This window comes from Mus pahari, chromosome 16 (assembly GCF_900095145.1).
Source record: "Mus pahari chromosome 16, PAHARI_EIJ_v1.1, whole genome shotgun sequence".
NCBI classification, from domain to species: Eukaryota; Metazoa; Chordata; class Mammalia; order Rodentia; family Muridae; genus Mus; species Mus pahari.
In genome coordinates, this window is record NC_034605.1 from 8,275,734 (window position 1) to 8,280,426 (window position 4,693).

A 4,693-nucleotide genomic window follows, 5' to 3' on the forward strand; every position below is an offset into this window, starting at 1 on the left:
GATGTTCTTCACTTGCTTGCTTCCCCTGGCTTGCTCAGCCTGCTCTCTTATAGAACCCAAGACTACCAGCCCAGAGATGGCATCACCCATAAGGGGCTCTCCCCCTTGATCACTAATTGAGAAAATACCTTACAGCTGGATCTCATGTAGGCATTTCCTCAACTAAAGCTCCTTTCTCTGTGATAACTCCAGCTGTGTCAAGTCAACACAAAATTAGCCAGTACACCATCCCTCCACTGTAGATTCTGTCTGACTACTGGAGGTAGTCTCTTCTGGTTCCCCACTGTTGAGCATTTCAGCTAAGGTAATTAACATTGATTCCTGGGAGCCTCCCCCACTCCAGATCTCTGGGATTTTCTAGAGTTTCCCCTACCCCCAGCAGCTGCATATTTCCATGTATTCTCCTGGCCCTTTGGACCTTTCTCCAGTCTCCCTGCTCCATACTTGATCCTGACCCCCTTTTCTCTCCTCCCACTCCCACCCAGATTCCTCCCTCCTTCTGCCTCCCCTGATTATCTTGTTTCTCCTTCTAAGTGGGATTGAAGCATCCTCACTTGGGCCTTCCTTCTTGTTAACCTTCTTATGGTTGGTCTGTGGGTTGTATCCTGTACTTTCTTTTTTTCTAATATCCACTTATCAGTGAGTACATACCATGTATATCCTTTTGGGTTTGGGTTACCTTACTCAGGATGATATTTTCTAGCTCCATCCATTGGACCCCTGTATTCAGCTATGTAAGATCAATGAAGAGATTACACACTTTTGGTTCAAGGTGTCTATCTCAACACCTGTAATTACGAGCCGAGAAAGGAAAATACAAAGAATCCCCAAGCATTCTTCGAGTTCACAAAGTGAAACACACATTACTTTGGGCATTTTGTCTTAAAACAACCAGAAGGAAAAGTCAATCCAAATTCTAGGGAATTTTAATCCGTGTGCCACACACATTTTCTTATCCCTTTGTAAGACAGATTCAAAGGATTGTGTTTTCTAAGGAGCCCTTTCTAAGGCGCTTAAGCCCTAATCAGTTAAGTGTGACTCTGGCTTGAAATGGGATTTGGTGTCACACAATTAAGAATGTAGTTCAGTGTGGCATAAATTGACGGTAGAGTCAGGGTATTGCTCTTGAAATTGTCTGGGATGCAGTTCAGTGTTTCTCTGACAAATGTTTGTTCGACTCCGAGTGTTGCTTTGGATTCCATTGTCTGTGGGACAAGTTGCCCAACCTCAGTGACTAAGAGCACCTCTATTTTACCTGCTTGTGGTTTGACGGGTCAGGAATTTGGGGGTGACTCTGACATGGTGACTTTAGAACGTGTCATATTCCTGGGGGGCTAGCCAGGTCCGATCATATGGTTCCAGAGTGGGTACAACTAGGAAGGTGAGACCACACAGCTCCTCATCTCCCTTCTTGCCAACTCCCTACCCTGGGCTTCTTCTCATAGCAATTAGATACTAGAAGTGAGGATGGTGAATACTCCAAATGAAAGCTCAAGTTTTTAAGGTCCAAGCTAGCAAGCTTCACAGTGTCGTTTCTGCAGAGGTCTGTTGGTCAAAAACAGGTCACAGACCAGGCGGGATCTGGACACAGGAAGTATGGAGTGGCATCACAGCTGAGCACCCGAGATCTCAGGAGCAGGCTATGGCCTCCATTCTTGTAGCCGCCTCTAGCACAGACATTTACGTGGTTAGTATACCTTCTCACAGAGAGGACCCCTCGTATTTTCTGAGATTGGACCTTATGTTTCATTCATTAGTGGCTGATGGAAGGAGTCTGCTTAAAACAAAACTGTGCCCAAGGAGTCGGGGAGATGGCTCGGTTAATATAGTGCGTGCTGTACAGGTGCAGCAACCTGAGTTGGTTACCCAGAGCCCATGTGAAAAAGCAGGGCATGGGGAAACATGGTCTTTCTGGGCCAGATGTTGCATACTCCAAGGCCTTCCACACTTTGTATTCCTAGGATGCTACCTGCATTGATATTATATATATATATATCTCCATAATGAATTTTAAACCTAGAATTCACCTTCTCTCACTGGGTCACTTGCTTGTCACACAGGCCATATTCCCTCTCTGTGCCATGACCTCTTGGACTCACAGGTCTCTGAGCAGACACAGCGGTCGGTCCTTAGCTCTGTCCCCAGTGTGCTGGAGAGCAGGGTCTCTATCTGCCTCCAGTCTAGGTCACCTCTCACAAAGAGCCGTGCGTATAGCAAGCGTCAGGAAGGGCGTGCTAAGTGTCAGTTTAGTGCAGGCATATGACCTGACCGAGCAGCAGAGTGACTGGGAGGGAGACCAGAAAACCCTTAAACAGGAAGAAGGCGGGTGTGATAAAGGGAGTCAGGGCTGGGGGTCGGGGGGAGTGGCTAGCAGTACTGAAGAACCAACAGAGCCAAAGCCAGGATCGGAGTGGCAAGAAGAATGAAGAGAAAGCTCCAGAAACTCGAAGGTCAGAAAGTAAAACAGAAAGTGTGATTCAACAGGAGCGATGCTGATCGTGCGGTAAAGAGGAAGGAAAAGGCGGTGAAAAGATGGAGGTGACTGAGCATCATCAGAGCTGATGAGCATCCACGGGGATGAAGGACGAAGCAAACAGAAGGGTTCCTAACTGGGAATCAAAGGATAGAGCACTCCAAAATCTAAGCCGTCAGCCCATTCCCCCTTGACCAAATAATGTCAAACTGATTAGATAGCTTTAAAGTCAGTCGTGTGTGCGTGCATGCCCACGGATACACATGTTCATCCTACGTCCTGTGGATAAGGTACAGGGGAGGTTGTCTTACTGGGAAACTGAGGAGAAGTGTTGTGTTGTGAAGAGCTAAGCAAGAAAGATCTTCTTGGGAAGAGCTCGGCTTTGTATGGCATTTGGGGGAGACAGTATAAAGAAAGCAATCTTACTGACATGAGGAAAAGAGGTTCTATTAAATATTGAAATATATATATACAGTTGCCCATTTGACTCTGAATCTGTTCTGCTGTATCTCACGGGTAACTGGCTTTTCCTGTCCATCAGGTACTGTTCTTACCTACTCCCAGCTACTGATTCATGTAGCCCTTGTAGCTACTCTTGAGGTTGGTCCTATTGTTAATTCTGAGTTTACAGACAGGGAAACTATGGTCTACTGCTCTTTCAGAAGACCAGGGTTCAAATCCCAGCACCCATACTGCAGGGCTGTAACTCCAGGGATCTAATGCCTTTTTAGGGCTTCCCTGGGAATACACGCAGCCCAGTGAGTTGGAAGTTGGACCCAGATGGCTTGATGTTGCAATCTGTCTTTTATTCTTGCAGTTATTACTGGTGCATATTAATTATGCAGACTTTTGATCGCATTGTGACATCATATGTGCACACTTTCCCCTCCCCCTCCCAGCCTCCCCTCCCTGATGCCTTCTTCCTTCCTCTTCACTAATACTTTCCATTTCATTTTCACCTCCTTTCCCACCCCCTCCCTTCTTCCTCTAAAGTTTACACTAAGGAAAAAACCTCTTGATAGAAGGTATGCAATGCATGGAGTTCTGTGCATGGCTTATTTGCTTAACATAATCTCCAGTGGCGTCCATTTTCTTGGAAGTGCCAGGGTCTTTTCTTGTTATTATTCCCTTTGAAACAGATGTCAAACTCCAGATCCTCCTGGCTCATCCTTCCCAGTCCTGGGATTTATTTCTGTTCACGAATGTGTATGACAGAGAGACAGGGAGCGGGGAGAGAGAGGGGCAAACAGAGGTACAGAGAAGGGGAGAGAAAGGGAGAGAACATGAGAGAGGGAGGAAGGAAGGGAAGCAGAAAGACAGAGGGGAGAGAGGGATGGAGGGGGGAACAGAGACAGAGAGGGAGGGAGGGAGGGAGGGAGGGAAGGAGATGGACAGAGGAGAGGGAGAGAAGAAGAGGGAGAGAGGGGGAGGGGGAGGGGGAGAGGACTGTGTGTATTCCCAAGCAATGGAGCTAGAGTTACAACCCCACAATGTGGGTGGTGGGAATTGAACTGTGGTCTCCTGAAAGAGCAGTAGACCAGAGTTCACTTCCAGCACCTACATCAAGTGACAGACAGCCATCTGAAACTCTGCCTCCAGGAATTCTGACTACCTTCTCTGACCTACGTAAGCACCCCTACCTAATACACATGCACACGCACATGCACACATATATAAACAGATATAAATACTTTTGAAGCAATGGCTTCCATCAGCTAAGGATGCTTCTCTGCTTGCCCAACCATAGAGATCACTTCAGTCCCCACCTTCATGCCCTATGTATTTTCCTTCCTAGTATGTCCAGAGACCTGGTTTACTTCTCCATGGACTTCTTGCCTTCCAATTGTATTTCAAACTTCTAGTTTTGTATGTAAAGATTTTTTTTTTTAAGCAGACCTGGAGCTGAGCTAAGACTGCATTTTAGAACCTGCATCTATCCTCTGGATGGACTCCTCCCATTCTCAAGCTCACCAGGCTCACACGAGCTCACCCCTCTGTCTCTCACTCACTCTAGGTTGAATGCAGTATTTAATAGACATTCCTGGCACTGCCACATTCTGTCTAGGGGGAGTGTGACCTAGTGACAGAGCAATGGCTGATCATGACTTCAACATCTGTGCTCCTCACAAGCTCACACAGACAAGTCTCTCTCTGTCTCTCTCTGTGTCTCTGTGTCTCTCTCTCTCTCTCTCTCTCTCTCTCTCTCTCTCTCTCTCTCTC

The 4,693-nt window shown here is 46.9% G+C and overlaps 1 protein-coding gene across 2 annotated transcripts in view; it reads left to right on the plus strand.

The window, feature by feature from the left end:
* The window catches only part of Prkcq (protein kinase C theta), a 131,001-nt gene that overhangs the window by 13,423 nt on the left and 112,885 nt on the right, over positions 1–4,693 (plus strand). The window lies entirely within an intron of this gene.